Genomic DNA, 6,620 nt, shown 5'->3' with positions numbered 1-6,620 from the left:
AAAAAAAAAACAAAAACAAAAGAGAGAGGAAAGAAAAGAAAAGAAAGAAAAGAAAAATCATCTCAAGGCAGGTGAGGCAGCTCAGTTCGGGTTTTACTACTGTGAGCAGACACCATGATCGAGGTAACTCTTATAAGGACAACATTTAATTGAGGCTGTCTTCAGAGGTTCAGTCCATTGTCATCATGGCAGGAAGCATGGCAGCATCCAGACAGGCATGGTGCAGTAGGAGCTGAGAGTTCTACATCTTGTTCTGAAGGCAAACAGGAAAAGACTGGCTTCCTCAAGTGGTTAGGAGGAGAGTCTCATTGCTCATCCCCACAATGACACACTTCCTCCAACACAACCACTCCTACTCCAACAAGGTCACACCTCCTAACAGTGCCATTCCCTGGGCCAAACATATTCAAACCACCACAGTGGATAAAGGCACTGTTGCCTGAGGTTAACCCCTGTGTACCAAACAGTAAATTGAGAGAACCAGCTTCAACAGAAGTTGTCTTCTGACTGCACACACACACACACACACACAGACACACACACACACACACACACAATGTAGTTTAAAGTATTTAAAGACGATCATGGTGCAGTCTCTTTTCTCAGTGACTGTACCCTAGTAATGGAGAGCAGTGGAGACAGGAGATGTGATTTGAGTATTTGAGGAATAGATCTGAGTGCTGTTTTTAAGGAAATGGGTGGAGATGGCTCACCAGTCAGAAGCACATTCTATTCTTCCAGAGGACCCAGTTTCAATTCCCAGCACCCACATCCATCTGTAACCCACAATCATCTGTAACTCCAGTTCCAGGGGATCTGATGCCCTCTGGCCTACATGGGCACCAAGCACACATGTGGTGCACTTGCATACATGTAGGCACAACACTCATACATATAAAATAAAAATAATCAATTTTTTTTTTTTTTGGTTTTTCGAGACAGGGTTTCTTCTTATAGCCCTGGCTGCCCTGGAACTCACTCTATAGACCAGGCTGGCTTTGAACTCAAAAATCCCCCTGCCTTTGCCTCCCGTGCTGGGATTAAAGGCGTGCGCCACCACCGCCTGGCAATAATCAATATTTTTAAGAGAAATTTAAAAAAAGTCTTTAAACAAGTTTGAATGAAAATATTTTAGTATCACAGAACAATTTTATAGTTTCCTTATCTTTGAAATTAGAATGACAAAACACAAGCTCTCTAATCTGACCACAGTAAAGACTCCAAAAATCCAGGCACTTAGCTAAAGTTTACCTCACTCTTGCACCATGCCCACTCCAGGTTCACATTCTTGTCCACCACACTCACCTCCAGGATTGCTTCAGCTTTCTGTGGGCTTGTTCTCGGGTATTTCTGTACTAATGTGTCTCTAAATCCCACAGCAGAAAGATCATCCATGTTGGGAGCATCCAGGCACATGAAATGTGTCACACACATCGCATCGGCCAGAGCACGATGGGGCCAAGGGTTTCCAGGGGCAGCAGGAAGCTACCTGCCAGGACAGGAGAGCCCAACTTTCTGGTGGTAGCTGTGATGGTACTCCAGAGTATGGCTGGATGCAGAGAAATCAAGACGTAGTTGCGAAGCACACAGCCATGTTGAGAGGGGGCTGCTAGTGAGCCCCAGATGACTAATGTCAGGGATGGCTTCACCCTAGTGAGCTTTAGTCCTCTGGGCTTGGGGACTGCTGTGTCATTCTTAGTTGAGACTCAAGTGTTAACTTTGAGACTATGATAGTTCTACATGTGTTCAATGTATAGACAGGACCTTTATTCTTTGTGAGACAGGGTCTCACTGTAATGTCTGGCCTGGAACTCTCTCTGCAGGTTAAGTTGGCCTCAAGCTTGTGATCCTCCTGCCTCTCTTTCCCAAATGCTGGGATTACAGGCATGAACCACCGTGCCTGGTTTGACATGAAGACTGTGGTACTTATAAAGTCTATGAAAACGCTTGTGTCTGCTTCTCTATCTAGTCCTCCCTCTGCCTTAGACAGTTTCGGCTGCTATACCAAGATACCATTAGACCAGGAGGCTTAAGCAACAGAAATTTCTTCCTTTCAATTCTGCAGGCTGGAGGTTGGAGACAGAGAGCCTGCTCTTCCTAACGGTTCTCTCCCACACATCTTGTCTTTCATTCTGTCACATGACAGAGTGAGATTTGTGTAGCCCTCCTACAAGGTTACTCCTTTCTTCATGAGGCCTCTACTCTCGAAGCACACACCTCCCCATCCCCTCATACCTGTGCTTTTAGTGTATAAACTGGGAAGAGGCACACTCAAGCTATAATAGTTTCCAACTACAAGGCCCAGGACAAAATGTTAATTATCAATAAAGCACTGTGCTTTAATATGAACTCACAGTCACTTATCAAGGGGCTCCTCCTTGTGTTCTAGTGTTTGTGCTGGCTGTCAGCCTGGCTTCCATTGTCCCTAGTAAAAATGTCCCTGGATGAGAGACACTCTGACTATGCTTAGCTCTTTTATTTTTTTAAAGATTTATTTATTATTATATGTGACTACATTGTAGCTATCTTCAGACACACCAGAAGAGGGCATCAGATCTCATTTCGGATGGTTGTGAGCCACCATGTGGTTGCTGGAATTTGAACTCAGGACCTTTGGAAGAGCAGTCAATGCTCTTAACCACTGAGCCATCTCTCCAGCCCCATGCTTAGCTCTTACAGTACAGCTGTTCTGGATTAAATTGTATGTTTTCTACTCAGACTCTCTTTGAAGACATTTAAAGCCACTTACCACTCACCATTTTCCACACCTATGGAGTCTGTGTGGAGATAGCTGGTACATTTTAAAGTATTCTTTGCATTCCTGGGAAAGGCTATACAATAATTAGCCTGACAGATGTTCTCTTTCATCTCTATGATTCCATGTCTGTAACAGAGACATGAGGAACACTGATGGCCAGACGACCCAACAGGTGAAAAGAAAGAAAAAGAAGCTGGCTGGGTGGACCTGAGAGAATGCAGTGTGCCCCAGCCAGGAAGCAATGGGAGGCACAAGAACGCTCAAAGGGGCTGCCTTTGACTCTTTTGAAAACCTAGCCAGGAGCTGGAGAGATGGCTCAGCAGGTAAGAGCACTGACTGCTCTTCTGAAGGTCCTGAGTTCAAATCCCAGCAACTACATGGTGGCTCACAACCATATGTAATGATATCTGACACCCTCTTCTGGTGTGTCTGAAGACAGCAACAGTGTACTTATTTGTAATAATAAATAAATAAATCTTTGGGCCAGAGTGAGCAGGGACTGAGCGAGTGGGGCTGACCAGAGTGAGTAGAGGTCCAAAATTCGATTCCCAACAACCACATGAAGGCTCACAACCATCTGTACAGCTACAGTGTATTCATATACATAAAATAAATAAATAAAAAATAAAATAAAATCTTAAAAAAAAAAAGAAAAAAGAAAACCTATCCAGGCTTCTCCTGAATGTGGACGAAGTAATGGAATCCTCTGTGCTTAGTTCATCTTCCCTAGAATACACCATGCCAGCCTGTGACCACCTCACTCCGGAGCTAAGGGAGACCATTAGACCAGGAGGTTTAAGCAACAGAAATTTCTTTCTTTCAATTCTGCAATCTTGAGGTTGTATGTGCCAGGAAAAGGTGTGGGTTAGACTTGGACACATGGTGACCTCACAGCCCAGCACAATGACAAACTTCGAGTCGATCTTGATTGTCTGAACAAACAGACATGTTTATTACAAACAGAAGCATGCTGACAAAGCCCAAGGATCTTATTTCCAGCATCTGCTTTTGCTGTCTAGTCCCTGGTGTGGAAGACATGAGAGGCAGGGCATAGCAGGCAGTAGCCCACACACTCAAAGGGACCTTCAACACTGCACTTCTGGAGATGAAAGCAGGGCTTTGGGTTGGGCATGGTGCCAAGACTTCAATGTCAACATGAGGGAGGCAGAAGGAAGTATGAGTTTGAGACCAGCATAGTGCGTTCTGGGCTATATACTGAGACCCTGTCTCAAAAACAAACAAAACAACAACAATAACAAAAAGGCCAATGCATGGCTTTACCCCTTACCTGGACTTCTAACCTCTCAGCGCCTCATAACCTATTAAATGGGAATGATAGTGGTGGTGGTGATGGTAATGATGCATCTTATAAGGTTGTAACAAAAATAAAATTGCCACGACCACTTGTCACTCCAATGGATTCCGAGTGTCAGGCCTGAAAGCTTGTTCATGGATTTGAGGTGTGCAGCTTCAAAGGGAACTAGCTAGCCTCCTGGAGTTCATTTCTTGGCATCTTGGCATCTCCTAACTCTGATGTGTTCCAGATTGGTCTCTGCTAAAGTCTGTGGAGAGATCTGCGTGCTTTCTTTATTCAGGCATAAAGGTGCCCTAAGAAATATTTCATTATAGCTAAAACTGAGATTTTAACATTGTTTCCTGGCCTCCACAGTGTTTCAATGATCCTAATTGATTTCCTAGCTGTTATTAGTTTGGAATCTTTACAAAGATTCCCTGATACCCTTATCAGACAGGGTATCTCCAGAGTTAGAGATAGTAGTCAAACACTATTGCTATCTGTAAACACAGTTAGAACTCTAAGAGCAGTGCCACACAAGGCAGAATTGCTTTACCAACTAAAGAGTAGTTGAAAAGTTTCCTGAACTAATGTTTGAGTTACAAGCCAAACCATTCCCAGGAGCTGCTAGAATGGGACCTCCTGGTGCTTACTTGCTTCAGACCAAGAATATCTGCTTAGGGCTGCCAAGATAGCCCAGCGAGGGAAGAGCACTATTGCTCTTCCGAAGGAATCATTTACACTTGGCTATTTGATCTTACTGACTTTGATGTGACCACTACCTGCTTATGTGATCCCTGACATTCGACCCTGTTTCTGTATTCTATATAAGCCTGATTTTCACTTTATGCAATTACACTCAGATTCTGCGCTCCCTTGTGTTGTTTCTGTTTGTCACTCACCGAATTCTTTGCCTACCAGCCCAGATCTCTTATCACCCGGCGGAACAAGGGTTCCCTGCAGAAACCCAGTCCGTGGCATAAAATGAATTGGCACTCTTGGGACCAAGCCTAGGAAGGATTGTAGGAAGTAGGAAGGATTAAATTGTTGGCTATTGTCATCATTAAAGCTATTAAATTATTAAGGCTATTAAAACTATTTTGGATACATTCTGGATGTGAATCTGCAACCTTTTTGTCTTTCTTAGGGCTTGCTTAAATGTTAAACATCAGTCACATCTGTTATTAACGAGCATCCTATTGGAGAGCACTGTTGCCACATGGCGGGTTCCAAAGGATGGTGAGGCTCTGGTGGTCATCCACACATGGAGACCTGGTTATGAAGCTCTTTATGGGAAATCTTTTCTGGACACAAGAAGTGTGCTCACAGGCTCCAGCCAACCTGTAGACCTTGACTGTGACCTTTTCTTTTTCTTCTTCTTCTCAAGGTCTCCTGTTGAGTCACCTCTCCAGGCCAGAAGAACGAGGCTCTTGTGTGACCTCCTCTCTCTATGTGATCCAGTAGAAGCTTGCACAAACCTTTAGAAGGCAGAGGAGAAAGCTGCTTTGCTTTCTCTGTGTCGCTGTGGCTTAAATAGAAGGACAGACTGGGAGTGCTAGGCCCCAACTTGATCTCACTCCCACCCCTCCACCCCCCACTGACTCTGTGGCCACTGCTTGCTTCTCCACAAGCTTCCACTGCAGCAGGGCAAGCCTGGCTTCCCAGCCCCCTGCTAGCTCTGTCCTGTCCCTCCCTGCCAAGACTTTGGCTGGCCTTCTAGGACTTCTTCCTCAGTTTCTATCCTAAGTGTGTGAGGCCTTGTTCCCTAACAGATATCTTTTCTGTAGTAGGCCTAGTGTTTGCTGGGGCACTGACTGTTACCATAATTGGGTTACATAGCACCTAATTATCCCCCCATCCCCTTTATGGCCTCATCTTTGGGAAGTCCCTCCACTTATCTGGGCTGACTCCGTGGCTCTTTTGGCATGACTGTGTGCCTTCTCGGCCAAGACTAAGGAATTTTAGCAGCTTCCAAGAAGGCATTGTTAGTGGCCCCATACTGCCCAGGTAGGAAGACTAGCTACCCAGCTGGAGAGAAGAAGGAAAAGCCTAAGGCTTCAAAGCTGTGTGGGAAGAGGCAGCCCTGTCCCATGGTCTTGGCTGCGCCCAGCCTCCAAGTCCCAGCGGAAGAGCAAGAAGAGAGGCGAGGATACAGAACCTTCTGGAATACTCCTGCCCTGGCAGCAGCTGTAGATGAGGAAAACCTCAACTATGGCTGGAAGAAAAACTAATGACCAGAAAACACAAACAAACAAACAAACCTAATTGTTGGCTGGGCGTGGTGGCATACACCTTTAGTCCGTCCTAACACTTGGGAGCCAGAGGGAAGTGGATCTCTGTGAGTTTGAGATCAGATCGGTCTACAGAGAGAGTTCCAGGACAGCTAGGACTATACAGAGAAACTCTGTCTCGAAACACCAAATAACAACAACAACAGCAACAAAAGAAAACTATTTGTTTTAAACTTTTTGGGGAGGAGGGGCCCAGTGAGATGACACAGTATATAAAGGTGACTGCAGCCAAGCCTCAGGATCTCTGAGTTCGAGCCCTGGGAACTACAGGTTGAGA

The 6,620-nt window shown here is 45.1% G+C and overlaps 1 pseudogene; it reads left to right on the top strand.

The window, feature by feature from the left end:
* The window catches only part of LOC116081553, a 31,837-nt pseudogene that overhangs the window by 12,695 nt on the left and 12,522 nt on the right, over positions 1-6,620 (top strand).

This window comes from Mastomys coucha, unplaced genomic scaffold (genome assembly GCF_008632895.1).
Source record: "Mastomys coucha isolate ucsf_1 unplaced genomic scaffold, UCSF_Mcou_1 pScaffold7, whole genome shotgun sequence".
Taxonomy (NCBI): Eukaryota; Metazoa; Chordata; class Mammalia; order Rodentia; family Muridae; genus Mastomys; species Mastomys coucha.
The sequence above is the reverse complement of the archived record's forward strand: the minus strand, read 5'-3'. Positions and strand labels throughout refer to the sequence as shown.